We start from the raw sequence: 18,376 nt of genomic DNA, 5'->3' as shown, positions 1-18,376 counted from the left end.
CTGAAGGATGGCTCAGATCTCAGATCACTTGAATCACCTTAGACAGCAACATGTTTTCTCCATAGCTATTTTGGAAGCTAATGCCTATTTCTTTAATGCCTCACACTAAGGGGATGTTCTGAGCCCTTAAGTTTAATATACTATGAGTTTTTTTCAGTCTCATTATCACTAATTGCAGAATTTGGGTATGTATGTGTGTGTGTGTTGGTCTAAAACAGAGAAATAACAACATACCTGCAACCTACTCACATTTGTTACTATCTCTATTCATGTCTGATCTTTAACTACTGTTTCTCAGTTGCTAGCATGACATTTTCCTTTTCACATTGGGGGGCAAGCTGGCATTTGGTTTCTCTTCCTTGTTCTATGTAAGTTCTTGCTGTATCTTACGCTCAAAAACATTATTTTTTCTTTTTGCAATATATGAATAGAAACAGCTGAAGCAGAAAAATCACCAGAATATGCCAAATACAGAATATTGCTGTTACCAGGCAAGTATCTTGGTTCTATCTAATAAGTGTACATCATCCATCTGTGTTAGAGGTATGAATTAATCAGACATTTCTTTCAAGAAGCTATAAATTTAGTCAGCTCTAAATGTGATTTACATCTGTAGTAGACAGGATGGACTTACATTATCACAAGGAAGAACAAATATTTCCAGAGAACCTGGTGACAAACTCTTTGTCTCTGTCTTCTTTATAGGTGATTAATAACATTTGGCTTACAATGTCCACAAACTGTACACAAATCATTTTGATATTTGGACATCTGGAGAACCTTGTATGGTGTTAATGGTGTGCTTCAAGTTGCATAATTTCATTGTGCAATAGCACAAATTATCCTGCAGAAGGCCATTGACACATATGAGGAAGGACAATAGGTAGCACTCAGTGATGCACACTCTTAGCAACATACTATAACAAATCTTGGAAGAGAAAATGAATTGAGAATGTATTACTGTTTTATATACATTATTTCACATTTATGTGGTTCAAATAGTTAATAAAATTCATCTTTTTTTTTCTTTTCTTTGTTATGCCTACTATTATGAGTTGGTGAATATAATTCAATAATCACAAAGCTGCAGGAGTTCCATGTCCCAAGATTCTGTTAGTAACAAGGCTGAGTTTGCATACCTACCAGGCACACATGCATACATATACACAATACGTATATGCATACTCACATTGCTTGGCCACACAGACCAACATAGTTGGAACACACACCATTTACACAAATACAAACAGCCTCATCTTTTTTTCCCTTTCTGGCTGCTCAGGATGAATATCCATTAATGGAAAGCATGTATATGTATATACATGTAATATGGACCCCTCCTGCAGTTGGCCTTAGAAACTTAGACTATTCCTTACATGACCTGTGGATCCTTGGTTCTCCAGGTGCCTAATACACAGACACACACATGCAAAAGGGACTACCAGTTGGCCCCCTAGACCTTACAGTCTCCTAGTAACTGGCTCGGACCTGCTAGTTGTTCCAGTAACAAAGACTTATGGCTAGTTTGATACCTAACTTCCAATTCTTTTATTTTACTTGCCAGCTAATATACTTTAATGCCTACTAGCAATTACACACATTGATGTATGTACCTACACAGGATGCATGAATTCAAATTTCTCTCCAGTTGTTGGCACCTGGACACAGGGAGCCCTGTGATCCCACGTGACCACCACCCACAAAATTTATCTGCCGGATCTCCATGCACACATCTATTTGCAGAATAACCAGTACCTCACTCAAAAAATAAAAGAAATTAACAGGAAGAAAGGGCAAACTCTGCTGACTCAGAACAAATGTATTGACGAGCCCCTGTTTATATGCAACCTGCTCCTTTTATCACTTTATCCCTCTATTTCTCCACACTTTTTCTTCCCCAAACCACCTCAGTCCCTCCCTATTTCTACCTCCCCTAAACAGCTCATAACCAGTCTTGTGCAATCCCCAAATGCTCTTCCCCAGAAACCCATGACAAGCCCCTGGGTAATGTTCCTTCCCCCAACTCTGTGAGGTGTCCTGGAAGAGCTGCCTGCACTGATTCCTGGTGTGGAGTGTCCGCTGACCCCACACGGGTGCACTGGTGGCTAAGGATCATCTGGGACAGACCTGAGGGTTCAGAGAGAGGATTCACGTCTCTGACTGGGCCCCCACTTGCCTTCATGCCTCTGTGCTTAATCTTAGTCTTAGTCTGTGTGGACATGAGCCTTTTATCACAGAACATAATGCTACATCTATCACTGTATAGTTGTACATGTAGTCAAAATCACCAACAGAAGTCCAGAATATGACTTCATGTAGGTGACAAACAGAAGGAAATATGTCCTAATGTCCTAAAATGGTAAGAGGGTGGCTAGATTCATTCATCCATTCTAGATCCTTTCCAAATAAGGAGACTTTAACTTCTTTTGTTTGCATGAATACATCAGAAGTGCCAATTTCTTGCAACTTCCACACATCATAAACAGGATTACGTAAATTATTAGTAAATTAGTAGGAACTAAGACAATTTTCTCTGTAATCTATGTATAATCAGTGTAATCCACTCATGGGCACTGATGGGAGGCAACAATAATGGCTGAGGGATGTGGCAGATGTGATTGCGAGACCACTTTCATCTTTGTTTGGTAAGAGCAACTAGGAGAAGTGCCAAAAGACTGTAGGAAAGCAAGTGTCACTCCCATCTTCAAGAAGGGCAAGAACGAGGACCCAGGATACTGCAGGCATGTCAGCCTGTAGGAGTTAGGCGTTGGAACAGGCTGCCCAGTGAAGTGGTAGAGTTGCCATCCCTGGAGGTATTTAAGAGGTGGATGTGGCACCAAGGGACATGGTTTAGTGGTGGATTTGTAGTATTATGTGATGGTTGGACCTTATGGGTCTTTTCCAGCTTAAATGATTCCATGATTCTATTATCTGTGCAAATATTAACATAAATATGAAAAACAGCAAAATGGTAAATAGTGAAATATTTTCACTATCCACTTCATGCTTTTGCAATGTCATTAGTCTACAGAAATGCAAACAACTAGACACTGAAAGTATTCTAAAGGTAGTAATCTTTTCTACAGTTAATTCAACTTTCATATTTTATATTGCTTGTACTGTGTATTCTAAAATTAATTTTTCTTTTCCACCTTTTCCTTATGTTTCACATCCAAGGGAGTTGAAACTGAGTCTCTAAACAGCCTTCTAGTGGAAGTTGATATAGTGACGATGAGAAATTCAAACACTTCAACATTAAAACACAATTATATGAAAGGACAGTTTTTTCCTCACTCCATCTATGTGCAGGATGCTGTATGTTGGGGGAAAAAAAATAAATTTCTCTGTTTCTTTTCTAGTCAGTCTTACATTCCTCTGCACCTTGACTGGTTTGTACAAAATTTATCAGTGTTTGTATCACATCCATAAGTTTTTCATGCCCTGTGGAGCAGTAGAGTTCTTGTCCTTGGGTTGTGGGTCTACACTCGGTAACACTAGGTAATGAAATTCATTTAGTAAGAAGATAGGATTAATTTTGACTGAAGGAAAAATTCTACCTTCAGCCATCTGATAGTAATGCACTTTTCCAAACTGATGAACATATATGATCAATATAACTAATGAGAGCTAGCCAATCACGCAGGATATTCACTGCCTTTTAAGATAGATATTTAGGAGAGGATAAATGGTCAATAAACATAACTACTTATCGCATTACTTTTTAAAATAATATCTTTGATACCATTATGGGACTTTTTTTTGAGGTTGCAGAATAGCTATTTTAGGCACTGAACTACATTTTCAGTATGTGAATAAGTTAAGTGATGCCAGCATTAAAACTAAATATACATATACTAAATATGTATATATTTCCTGGACTGGAGAATTATTATTATTTTGTTGTTGTTGTTATTGTTAGCAAGTGCAAGGACACCAAACATAGTTCAAAATTTTAACTTTTCTTTCAAAATTGAAATCCTTACATTGAAGGTTCATTTCATTGAAATATGTATTCCTCATAAACACATAGTATAATCTATTTGGCACATCCATAGAACTTGAATAAACAAGATAAAGTCATATGACAATTATTTTGATAGATAAAAAATAAGTACCACAAGTAAGTACCACAAGTGCAGCTTAAGAAATTTCAACTGGACAAAAATATGGGGTGTGCTAATAGAACTGGTATTCAGTATATTTGTAAGTGGTTTAGAAAACAGAGTCATTAATGAGGTGACAGGGTTTGCTATTAATACAAGATAGTACAGCATAGTAAAAAAACAAACGAACAAAAAAAAGACTGAAAAGGTGCATGAAGATCTCTTTGTGATGGGCAGGAAATTGGCTGATAAAATGCAGAATCAACAGTTGCAAAGTGACTTGGGGAAAAAGCAACCCTAAAGAAAATCTGTGCAAAATGATACCCTTAAATATATCTATTACTTTTCCAGAAGGAGGTCTTAGAATTACCAAGGATAGTTAACTGAAAACATTATCTTAGTGGACAAAAGTACTTTAAAAGTCAAACAAATTAGCAGGAAAGAAGATGACTATTTTTTCTTTCCTTTTTTTTTTTTAAGAAAGTATCATCATTCTGTAACTGCATGATTATGTAATATTCATATTATTATAATATTATTATCATATAATGATAATGTTGCAGAACTGTGGTTTTGTTATTGTTCTTGTTGTAATTTAAGCACTAAGTGGCTTAATGGTAACAGAGTTAAGTAAAACAAATCGAATGCTGTGTATAATAAAACATTAGAAAACTCTCTTTCAGGATGTTATGGTTGCCAGAAGTAGGCATGAGTTCTAAAACTGATTAGGAGAATTTAAGAAGTGAAAGTCTATACTGGTGTTAAACACTACAATTGCAATCTGTGAGTCAGAAAAATGCCTGAGGGAAAAATTGATATGAAGTACAAGAGCAAATTAAAATAAATAAATAAATATGTGATATGCATACAATCTTCATTTAGTGACACTGGCTACTATCAGAATCAAGTGTAGTTGAGTAAATTGACTTTTGGTCATTTTACATGACATGATATTCATCATATATTTTTATCACACTCACTCTCTCTCTTGACCTCCATCAAACTGGAAAAGTCACCATGAAAAAATAGAATTAATATAGACATTGAGACATGTCTTATGAATTAAGATTTAATAATATAGAATTATTGCTTTTTAGCCTTTGTCTCACCTCTTTAACAAATTATCAAAGCACTTTTGAATTAAATGTAGTGTGGACAGAAAATGCTCTACATTCTACTATAAAGTACAACTTTTAAGCAGTTTGTCTTTGTGAGATAAACACTATGATAGTCTCAGGAGAAAGGCTACTAAAGTATATTCTTGTCATTCCTGGTGGCAGGTCACATGTGTGGGGCAGTCAAGCCAGTGGGGCTTTAAAATAATAATGAATTTTGTTTCAACTGCAGTTGATTGATAGAGACTTTTGAAGACAGTGGGAAGAGCAATGATGTATACAATGAAGAGGCAGCAGTGAAGAACGAATGCCTTAGGAATATTAATACCCAAAATAGGAAAGAAAATAATCATTCTTCAGAGAATTGATAAAAACTTAAGTAAGTAAAGTAAATTAATTAATTAATTAAATTTATTGATTAAATAAATAAATAAATAAATAGAAGTAAATAAATTAGGTAAATAATGTCAGGAACCTTTAGGGCTTTGTGTGGTTGAAAAGTTCCCACATTTTGGTTACGTTTAGAAATGTTACCAAATTTTACTCTGGGAGAAAAATACAAACATCTAGAGAAATTGCAAAAGCTGTGTTGTGCTTTCCAGAGTTTTAGTTAAGAACCGTAAGGCAGTGAGGAGTTCTCCTGAGAAGATGACACATTTCAGCCTTAAGAAGGAGTTAACGAGTCTTTGGGTGTGATTTGAGCTTTGGGTGTGATTTGAGCTAAGTACATGTGTACAGCTACAGCATTTGTTTCCGTCACATTCAGATGTCTAAGTCCTGGGAGAGTTCTGGTACTTATAATCAAGAACGTATAAGAATTAGAAGCAAGTTGCTTTGACCAATAGCTCTTGTATAAAAAAAAGTCTGGCCAACATATGTGATAGAAATGGTAATCTACTCAGAATCAGGTAGTTTACCTTGCTGTTCACTGCAATCCATGTTCTTCATCAAAAGAAAACATACATGAAGGAGGAAGTTAAAAAATTATTAATTAGCAAACTGTTTTATTTATTTATTTATTTTATATATATATTCCATATATATGTAAAGGAATAAAACCTGTTGTTAATATGAGCTGTTATTAACCTGTTGTTAGTATGAGCTGTATGAATTAAGAAAATGGAAGTATTAACCAAACACTGATGAATAACAAATATTAAATGTTTATTTGGTAATTAAGTGTTAATTCTAACATTTGATAAGTGTTCGGGTCTAAATGTGTATTGAATAAGATTAACTGTTACTTTAAATTCAACTGTTACTTTAAATTCAAACTTGCTAATACTTGTGCTCTACTGAGAGCAAATAAGAAATAAACAAGAAATAAAAGGAATTGAGGTGACTGTAGCGCAATATTTTTTTTTCCTTTTTCCCCAGCTTCCAAGTAGTTTTCTGTAATGATAAGCACAGTGCATGCTCCTGCTGTCATCACTTTGGGTAAAATGTGATGGTAATTTATAAAAACTGGTCAGCAGCTATTTTGGACTTTTATTTATTTATTTATTTAATGCTGGCACAGGACAATAACACAGTAAAAGTGTCCTTGTAAGTTCCTTGTAAAATGAAACTTTGAAAAATTTTTGGCCCAAATCTTAAATTTTCACAAAGTTGGAACAGATAATTCTGATTTCAACTTCTATATAATATGAACGTGTGCATTTTAAGTACACGTAAAGAGGTCACTTGGCCTGTTTAGCCTGGAAAAGAGGAGGCTGAGGGGAGACCTCATCGCAGTCTACAGCTTCCTCGCAAGGGGGAGTGGAGGGGCAGGTGCCGACCCTTCTTAATCACCAGTGATAGGACCCACGGGAATGGTATCAAGCTGAGGCAGGGGAGGTTTAGGCTAGATATCAGGAAGAGGTTCTTCACCGAAAGGGTGGTCGCACACTGGAACAGGCTCCCCAGTGAAGTAGTCACTGCACCAAGCCTGTCTGAATTTAAGAAGCGACTGGACTCTGCACTTAGTCATATGGTCTAAAATTTTGGGTAGACCTGTGTGGTGCCAGGAGTTGGACTTGATGATCCTTATGGGTCCCTTCCAACTTGGGATATTCTGTGATTCTATGATTCTACATTAAAAATGGAGAATGGATGAGCTTCATCACACTGTGCACTGCTTTGTTTTCAAAGAATATCTAACAGTATGCTTCTGGTAAAGATTCTACTTTCAAATATTTGTCTCTTTCTGATCAAAATTGACATTTCTTGAAGTATTTCTGGTAAACTCTGCTGTTAGGGTATTCTTAGGTTGTAGTTGTTCAATGTCAGGGGATCATTTCAGGGAAGTAATCTATCTAAATGAGCTAGAAAAGCAACCTGGAACTAATTCCATTTAAACAAGTAAGAAGACCAAAGGAAGCAATAGTAGAAGTGGGTTTATATTCTCTCCCCCATCTAAGCATGTCTGGTCTTTTGAGGACAAAAGATCAGGTTCCAAATAGCATTAGAATATCTTTCACATCATTTAGGCTGCACATAGAGGAATCTCGAGAATCTCTGAATTTCATAGCTGCGTCTATGTTTTAAGGTAGATTGCTCAACAGTCTAAAATGTGTTGAGGGAACAACAGACCTTTCTTGCCATATCCCAGAACTTTTTTGCAGATGAAGCAGACACACAAGTGTGTATGTTCTACTCAGGTGTCAACATCCAGTTGGGTTTACACACCTGGACAGAATATATACCTGACATTGAGACAATGCAATGCACTACAGAGTGCAACTACCTGCAGAATAGATATTGCTACTATGTACTGATAGTGTCATTATCTTTAATAAAAATCAAATACTCCTTTACAGTAATATGGGCTGAGTTCAGATCTTTTGTAAAACTAGCAGGTTTCTAAGGATCTTCTTTTTTTTTTTTTTTTTTTTTTTTTTCTCAACATTGGGGTAACACTATTTACAGGGAACAGTATGTACATTTTTTTTGGTGTGATATACTACTTGTATGTGTTGTTCTACACCAGACTTGTATCACATTTTCATTGTGTTAGGAGTTCTACAAGCTCTACAGATAATTATGGTCCCTACAGCCAAAATGAGTCCTGAAAAAGCTGGCTTTATTTCATATTGAAAAAAGATGAAGACAGCTGGAGAATGTTTTTTTGCTTTTTAGCTTTTTTTTTTTTTTATCCTAAAATACACCTAATTACTACAGTCACAGTGGACAGCTTGAATAATAAGTTATTATTATTATTTTAATTTTATTTCATTTTCCAAAAGGTAAATCTTAGCTTTATTGAAGTCAGTGAAATAGCTCATGTTAAATTTAGTGGGGTCCAAGGGAAAGAGGCTCAGTGTTCATGCAGGAAGTTAATCTAAGCACAAATAATTTCACAGAAAATTAACTGCATGGTTTAATGTATTTTAGAGATTCACACTTCTGAAAATACTGATTCATGTTTCTTAATCTCTCAGAGAATTATAATTAATCTGTATGCTATATATTTCTGTACTTATTGTTAACGTTAAAACCTTGCTGTCATTGCAAAATAATAATAATAATAATAATTAATATTACCTTTCAGTCATATTAACTGTGCAGAGGTTTTATGCTATTATTAAATTTCAAATCAAAGTATAACAAATTAGCATTCACTTCCAAATGCTAACACAGTGAATTTCCGTTTCAAGAGACAAAAATCTTATCCACTGACCCATGTTCTCCTCAAAAAACTGCAGACTTTTAATAACATGTTTAGTGTAATCAATACTGATAGAGACAATGTGCAAATAATTACTTAGTAGGAGAGTGTTATAATTTGAAGGCAGCATGTGTTTGCAGATTGTTCCATACCTCCTACCTTCATGTGCCATCCAAACATTCCTCATCTCAGCAAGGTTACAGTATGAAATATGTAATTTGATAGGAGTTGAGATGAGTTTTTCAGGTGCTTTCTTCCAAATTTGCCTAACTGCAAGCATTTTCTCTGCTAGTTCAGATGTTCCCCCATGTATCTTTTCTGATTTTACTCAACCATTAAAATCTGTTCAAAATTCTTGTTTCTTAGAACTTTTTGCTGTAAAAATGTATGGAAATGGATGCTAACATTGAGTGACTTATGGTAATCCATCATCAATATTTGGTTGCTGTCCTGTGGCAATATTTCGTCAGATATACTCAATAGTTTATTTTCATCTACAGTCCTTTACCTAAGCCCAGGAGATATTTGTAATATAACTTTATATTAATAGTTATACTAATTTTCATATTTTTCAAAATGGAAATTTGGAATGCAGTGAATCTGGAATCAATGTTTCTTACGCAAAGTTTTGTTACCATGTCCAAAACATTTAACTGTTATTTTCTGAATTTATAAAATGAGTGTAATAATCAGAAGAAGCTTTCAGGTATAGGCAAAACAGCTGTCTGCCAAGATGGATTCCTTTCATTGCTGTTATGTCAATTACAATTTGTCTGTGCAATCACTCAGGCCCTAATTCAACCAGCTTCTTCAGCAGGTGCCTAATTTTAAATACACAAGTAGTCTTCAGTGGGATAACTCAAGTATTTACACATAGGCACCTGCTGAAGTACCTTTCTAAACTGGAAACCTAAGTACAGCTACTCTAGGAGAGGAAGAATATATGAAGCTAGAGGAAAGAGGATACAAACATAAAATAAAATATTTTAGATTTATATATATTGCCAATCTGTTGCTAAAACCTTCTTCCTAAGGGTTGCAAAAGTGGATGTATTGTTGCCTAGCCTATGACATGTTACTCCCTTTGCTTGCTGATTCCAGATATACCAGTCCAGGTTGGAAAGTTCTTCTGCTAGAAGTATTCAACGTTTATGTGTGCTTTAAATCTTCCATAACAATGAATTAAGAACTTTGTTGTCTATCATCTTGTATAATTTAAGAGTAAAACAACTTTCCAAAGACTGAAATTGCCATTCAGCTAAGGAAAGAGACTATATATGTCCTGTAGTGTATCAAGCACTGCATTGCTAGCTGGTGCATATTTGGTTGCTGGCGAACATTTACATTTGGGAAGTGGTCATCCCACTCTGTTCTGTGCTTGAACTGCCTCACCTCAAGTACTGTGTGCAGTTTTGTGTTCCACAATATTAGAAGGACATATAACTATTAGAGAGTGTCAAAAGAAGTGCAACAAAAATGGTGAAAGGTCTAGAGGGCAAGAGGTATGAGGAGCAGCTGAGGTCACTTGGTTTGTTCATCCTAGAGAAGAGCAGACCAAGGGGTGACATCATGGCAGCCTACAGCTTCCTTACGAGGGGAAGTGGAGGGGCAGGTGCTAATATCTTCTGTCTGGTTGCCAGTGATAGGACCCAAGGGAGTGGCATGGAGGGAAGGTTCATGCCAGACAAGTGCTCACAGCACAAAACCTGAAGGAGTTCAAGAAGCATTTGGACAATGCTCTCAGACATATGGTGTCATTTTTGGATGGTCCTCTGAGGAGCCAGGAGTTGGACTCAATGATCCTTGTGGGTGCCTTCCAACTCAGGATATTCTATTCTATTCTATTCTATTCTATTCTATTCTATTCTATTCTATTCTATTCTACTCTATGAACACAAAGGGGAAAATGTTTTCATCCACATCACCAACCTGATTGCACATATGTAAGCAAAAGGATGAGATTAGAGAAAACAAAAAGCAAACAAAGAGAAGACAGTGATAAGACTATTTAGAGACAGTGAAAGTTATCAGATGAGAGAATCTATGTGAATGTACCACTTCTGGGCAAGCCTTCAAGAGAAAAATGCTAACACCACTAATGGTTTCTCCAGAGGGAAAAAGATATTGCTCAAGCTGATAGCAGGAGATGGATATGAATCTTAAGTAGCAAATAGAGAAAGCATATTACAGATACATATATCTGTTTCTCCACAGAAATATCGGAAGAAATATCGAATATAGGATGAATGGAATTTATGAAAATCTGAACAATTATAACCTAGATATGAAAGTATACATCCATGTTTTCTTTGTTTTTCTTCTTTGCCCTACATGATGTACTTTTTTTTTTTTCCTTCTAAAGGTGCAATCTGGTCTTGATGCTTTATTTTTTTGCTTTGAAGTTCAAACAGAATACAATCCATAAAAGATACTAAACACATTAGTAACCTGTTTGAAAAAAGAAACAATAGCAATACCTAAAAGATCCTTTTCTAGTGCTCTTGAACTACATTATTCCACCATGTAAGAGGCAAAGGAACCTGTACACTTAATCTGCTTGGTATCTCAAATGTGGCTAACCTGTAGGATGTGATTCTCTCAATAAATACTCGGTTAAAAGTAAACTCTGTCTCTGCTACAAGACAGAATAAGCAAATATATCTTTGAAATGTTTGATTCCAAATATACTCAAGGTCAACGATGACATATAATGGTCCCGAATCTTTTTCAAAGTTACCAGATAAGGATTCCTTTCATCTTGCTTTCATGGCAGTGTTAAGTCTTAATACTGCAGATTCATACAGATCTCATGGAAAGTTGCATCCTACAACACCAGAACACATACCAATCTGACTGGAGGATTTCAAAGTTTTTTCCATCTAAGTGGAAATTACACATGGAGTGGACATTCTGTTCTGCCCCTGCTTGGTTCCTACTTTGAATATTTAGTGTGTATGTCTACACAGGTAAGTAGTGTGTATTTAGTGTATGTCTAGTAGTGTGTATTTAGGGTGTATGTCTACACTGGTAAGCGCAAGGGATACTAGACTTCAGAGTGAAAGAGTAAATACTGAAGATACAATGTCCACACTGTGTGGGTTTTACTTTTGCTAGTTAAAGATGGTCCCCTGGACTGAAGAGGTTTTAGCTGTTAAAGAGCACTGGAAATGTTTCTGTTCTGTGTTTCCCTCCCTAGGTGTGTGATGAGTGAGGTTAATTAGTTGATTAATTTCAAAATGATACTCCTTATTGAACTAAAACATTACTGTAGAATCTTTATTTACTACATTTGCAGGAAAATAGGACTTCAGTTTAGCATGTTGAAATATGTTCAGTAAAGGAAAAAATATATAACAAAAAAAACTTATGCCAATAAACATAAATGAAAAGGCTGTTCCTCAAATGGATAAATAAAATCACTAATGAGAGCACTTATATTGAAATAGCTTGTAGAAGTTATTAGAACAATGTAAGAACAGTGTTTGTTGTTGTTGTTGTTGTTTTTCTGAACACGTTTGGATGTTTGCAAGCAGTGAGTAGAAAAAAAAAAATAAAAAATAACAAAACAGCTTATATCTGTACTGGCATTTAGCCAAATAAACAGATGTGGTTTATAAAAATCTGAACTGCTGATTTTTATTTTTATTCTTATTATTTTTATTTTTTTCCTGAGTAATTGTTACCTTCATGAACAGTAGCTTCAACCGAAAAATTAAAAGATGAACTTTCATGGAGAAAAAAAAATGTTTTAATCACATTTTATATTTACTTACGTGAAACCACCAAAGCATATGTCTGTATTGTCCCTCCCTTTTTATTTTCATGAAGTTTCTTGGTTATCTTATTTTGACTCAGAAATTCTTGATATTTTAGATTTTCATTTCTATATACATTGTAGAAACAAATCTAAACCCTTTCATTAGATTTTCCCTCATTTCGGTTTGAGGAGGTACACTACCATTTGGTTTACTGTTTCTCAAAATAACCTTTGTTCAGGAGGCAAAAGGATTTGTGCTGCTTTGTTTAAATCTTTGAAACTTGGCCCCAGTGGGACTAGCAAATGATTTCAAGACATTTGGCCTAACAGGAACATTAAGATTGCACAACTGTTTAATACTTATTCAAATTTTCTTCCTCAAAAGATTTCATATCTAATTAGCAAGGACTGTACTAATTATGCAGAGTTGCTATTGACATCTACATTACAAGTAACAAACTCACTACATGAGTATCAAGGACCAAGAAGTTAGCTTCACCTATCAATATAACATCCTCACTATTATCCTCAAATGAAAGATACCAGTGTCTATGGTCTATATGTCTATGTTTTTAACATAGCTATATGTTAAAAACTTTCTTTACAATGTATTGTATCAGTCTGTTAATGCTATACATAGAATTTTTTTCATGTTACTCTTCTAATTTTGACTGTGGTACTGGTGACATATCCTAGAGTTAGAGCTGATTTCTCTCAGAATCTGAAAAGAAACTTTACTCAGAAGAGATATTTCATTATGGCAATATCTTTGAAAAAAAAAAAAATATTTACCCAAATAGCTTCTATGAACTTCCAGTTGCCTTGGAACAAGGCTTTCTCCTAACACTTAAGCAATCTCTGATCTTACTTAACTCATTTTTCAAATCAGTATATACAAAATATGATAACGTAGCATAATGCAAAGAAATTCTGAGCAGTAAACTATATAACCATTACGTAAACAAACAAATCAAACAAAACAAAACAAAACAAATAAGGAAATAAGGAAAAGGATCTGGGGGTGTTGGTCAATGCTTGCCTGAACATGAGCTGGCAGTGTGCCCAGGTGGCTAAGAAGGCCAACAGCATCCTGTCTTCTATCAGGAACAGTGTAGCCAGCAGGACCAGGGAGGTGATTGTCCCCTTGTATTCTGCTCTGGTGAGGCCACACCATGAGCACCATGAGCTGAACACACTGTGTTCAGCTTTGGGCCCCTCATTACAAGAAAGACATCGAGGCCCTGGAACGTGTCCAGAGAAGGGCTACGAAGCTGGTGAAGGGCCTGGAACACAAGTTCCAGGAGGAGCAGTTGAGGGAACTGGGGTTGTTTAGTCTGGAGAAGAAGAGTCTCAGGGTAGACCTTATTGCTCTCTACAACTACCTGAAAGGAAGGTGTGGGGAGCTGGGGGTTGGCCTCTTCTCTCAGATAACTAGTGATAGGACTAGAGGGAATGGCCTCAAGTTGTGCCAGGGGAGGTTCAGGTTGGAAATGAGGAGACATTTCTTCTCAGAAAGAGCAGTCAGTCATTGGAACGGGTTGCCCAGGGAAGTGGGCACCATCACCATCCCTAGGAGTGTTCAAGGAAAGGTTGGACATGGTACTCAGGCACATGGTTTAATGTGTGACATTGGTAGTAGGGTGAGAGTTGGACCAGATGATCTTGGAGGTCTTTTCCAACCTTAATGATTCTATGATTCTTTCTTGTTATACGGAAACTGATAGCATAACCATTTTTCCCATTACAAAGGTCCCTGGTTCTGCAAGTACTACTTAACTTTTCACTTAAAGTGTCTAACTGATGAATACAATCAAGCTAAACACGGAGAAAAAAAAATATTCTCAATATGTTTCTAGTTCTAGATTGCTGTTCCTTTTTAAGACCTGAAAAAAAGACTGTATTCCTGAAAACTTATTTCCAACTCTACTACAGCTATTCCCTCTCCCAGCAAACTTTGTTTCAGGGCATAAAGATACTGAGGCATTTTAAGTTAGGAGGTGACTCCATGGTAAACAAAAGACAGGAAAATGTATTTGAAACATGTGCCCAGGACAAATACTTTCTGCACAGAACAAGCCAAGTCATCTTATTAATTTTAATTAGATTGCAAAAGAACGATAAACAGCAAATCAGTAAATAGACTATGCAGTCAGCATCAAAGAATAAATTTGGGGCAGGGCTACTGAGTCAAGTTCAAGATCTTTGGCAAGGGAGTCTCAGGACATTTCATATAAGCATGAAGAAAGATACAGTAATGGCATGCAGTTGGCTTCACTACTAGGGATAGAGTCTTCTAGGCCACCCAAAGCATTTTGCTGTCAGTACTTTTTACAGACATTATACTCCTTGGCAAAGTCATTTTTTACATTTTATCAAAAATATAAGGACATAATAAGGGATTTACTTCATCTTATCTTACTGATTGATGAATAGTGATTGACAGACAGGGGCAGGTAAAGGTGTCATTAGTTTAACTTTAACATTTCAGGGTCATGTTTCTGTCACAAGATCTGATAATGTCCTAGCAGTCGCTCCTCTGGTCTTGCTAGGTATTGACCCCACTTTGAGAAGGAGTAGGAGGAAATTATATAATTCTGCAAGACAAAAGACATTAGTGACTAAATTATTGTTTAGTCACAGAGGTACCTGACTGGTGAACATTAATCTCATAATTATGAAAGTTAATAAAATTCTGAAAGGTTGTATGAGAAGTTTTAATTTCTATTTCTGAGAGCTTACACCTGTGAATGAAAAGTATAGAAAAGAAAATTAAAAGGAAATATATATATATATATATATTAGTTAGTTTGTTTTAATTTAGTAAACTGTTAGTGGAAGGGATCTGTACTTATTTTGATCCTTAACTTCCCATTTAAAATGCTAGTAATATGCATTTTTTTATTCTTCTTGTGATAAACCTGATAAACCATCAGGAATAAATATGCAGGTTTTCTCTCCCCCCTCTCCCTCCCCCTTTTTTTTTTTAATTTATCATATTTTCCAATAGTGACATTGCGCAGTAAAAGTCAGAAAAAAAGTCATTTGCATTTTCTAACTGTAAACTCAAATGCACAAAACTGACTATGCTTTACTAACACAGCTTGTTGTTTAATCCCAATAAACAGTTCCATGATTGAGAGTACCATGATTGAAACAGTACAAGCTTTAACCTGTTCAAAGTGAAAACAAACAAACAAAAAAAAACTTTTGATGTGCTCATCAACTATAATAGAAATTTAAATTTACAAAGGAGAATTATAAACTAGATCAAGAAAAACTTCACTAAGTTCAGGAAGACAAGATGCCCCATCTGAGGAAATCTCCCTCTGCTTTTATTCAAGGTGCCTGATTATCCCTACTGAGCTTCCCCTGGGGTCTCCTCCCAACCTTCCCAGATTCCCAAGAGCCCCATTTCAACCCAGCCTGGGGACCCATAAGCTCCTACCCCAACAATGCTGTAGGATGTTGGTGTGTAGCTCTATCCATGGGTTACTTTCCAAGGAAATATTTTTTTAACTAAATATTCTTCTTTAAAACATAGGTATGTTAAGGTATTGAGATGACTACTTAAAATAAATTCAAATACACGAAGAGTTTTAAAACACACAATAATATCACCTTTCCTTCATCTGCTTTCCTTAGACTGCTTCATCTTCATGCCATCACCCAGAAGCCATCTGGCTGTCATGCACTGATTCACTGACGCACTTTTTCTAACCATGTAAGAAATCCTCAAAAGCAATATTTAATACAAATGTAACAGGTATGTATGCTTCACATGTGTGACCTTTTGAATTCATCAGCTTGTACACAGCTGGCAAAAGGAAATGGATTCTTTTGTGCTCTATTTCTAACCCAGTTATCTAATAGAGTCGAGGGACCACAATACAACGTTTCTTGATAGACTGAGTAGAAATTGCTTCTTTTAACTTTATACTGTATGGCAGAGAAGTGAAAGTAGGTATTTTGTCCAGCCTAGCTCTTCAGCCCTAATACTTCCTTTTTTGTGTGTGTTACTCTTTGTTGTGTATTGAAATATTGATGGTATATCTAGGGTAGTGTCAGTTATGGAAGAGCTGATGCAGAATTCAATAGCAGCAAATGAAAATCGGATGTTTCATTTGAACTGATGAGCACTGCAGGCTTGCAGGTATTTTCTGCTCAGTAGTTGAACTTAGGTGGTTTTCATTCCTGGAAAAAATTACTGAGACTTTCCTCTTTACTGAGACTTTCTTCTTCCTTACTCAGTCAATGGCAGTGAAAGACCCTGAAGCTTTCATCAAACCAGAACATGATGTTGTGCTGGTGTACTGATTTGATAAACACAATAGTTAAATGTCATCTGAACTATTTTCATTTTTAATGGATCAGAAACAGAGTTTTAGTATATTATATATAATATATTAAAATCATTTGTAGTGAGGGATAATACATTTTGTAATGTTATGAGTTTCTTTAAGTGAGATATGTAGTGATTTTCACTATTTATATGTAATTAGGTCTGGAAGGAGAGCTGAAGATATTTAGTATCCGCACCCCCAAAAAGGAAAATCCCTATTGTACCTAACAGGTTTTAGAAACCTGTTCCTAAAGACTCCCTATTATAGAGAGCACATTCTCTTGATTAAAAATCATAGAACCACAGAATATTCCTCCATATACCTTAGAATCCAAGTTTAAGAGAAAAGCCTGATGCTGATTTGAGGCTGGAGTACCTACCACAGGAACTATCACCACCACTGCATGTTCTTTCTGAATCTCATTCTAGTATCTGTATTTGCCGACTAACTTCATTTAATTGATGAATTTCAGCTTGTGTGCATCATATGAATTCATTATTTGTTAAACTGCATTTTATTAAATAAAAATTCAGCAAAAATAAAAAATAAAAAGCAGCAGTGTGGACGTTACTTCAATAGATAGCTTTGCCTTCACTGAATATTTATTATGGATTCTTTTCACTGTAGTCCACCATGCATTCGCACAGCAATGCATCTCTTTCCACACAGTGAAACATTCACCAGTTACTGGGTGTTAGAGTAGCTCTATCTCACCAGTGGATCTGGATAAAACTTTTTTTTCTTCCTTTTTATTTTCTCTAGCTTAATCAAAACTTGTAAAACTCCATCTCTAAATTATTTTTTTAATGCAATAGTTGCAATAAATATATATTAAGTATATTACACGGTATGTACTTAAAGATCACACAAGATGTAAATGGCCTTACTTGCAATGACCCATGAAAAAACACCAATCAGCCCAATGAGCTGTGAGTCAATATTGCCTTTAAGTGCATTCCAGCATAACATTTTATAAACGTTTAATATAAAGCACTAAACTATGCTATTTCCTAAATGACACTAATGACCTATAGTAAAAGACAAAATTCTTCCCAGGTGAAAGTCAAGCCTCTCTTGTACAGTAATAAAGCAAAACATTTGTGTACATTACATTGCTGAAACTGAGGTACTTATAATAACAGACATAACTTCAGAGTGCACTATGTCCTAAATCGTATTCTGATACAACTAATCTCCTTTCCCATTAAAAATAATCAAATCAAATGCTAATATCATCTAAGGTACTGACTTGGAGGTTAAGGTGAACACCTGCTAAGATGGGAATAAAATAAAAGACATTCAAAAAATGTAAATTAAGGTTAATTTGGCAAAAAAAAATAATTTAAATTTAACTAACCTAAATTACACATAAGACCTGGGAAATGCCAGTGTAGAAACGTATTGCAAGTCAGAGC

Source organism: Cygnus atratus, chromosome 3 (assembly GCF_013377495.2).
Source record: "Cygnus atratus isolate AKBS03 ecotype Queensland, Australia chromosome 3, CAtr_DNAZoo_HiC_assembly, whole genome shotgun sequence".
In the NCBI taxonomy this organism is placed as follows: domain Eukaryota; kingdom Metazoa; phylum Chordata; class Aves; order Anseriformes; family Anatidae; genus Cygnus; species Cygnus atratus.
The sequence above is the reverse complement of the archived record's forward strand: the minus strand, read 5'-3'. Positions refer to the sequence as shown.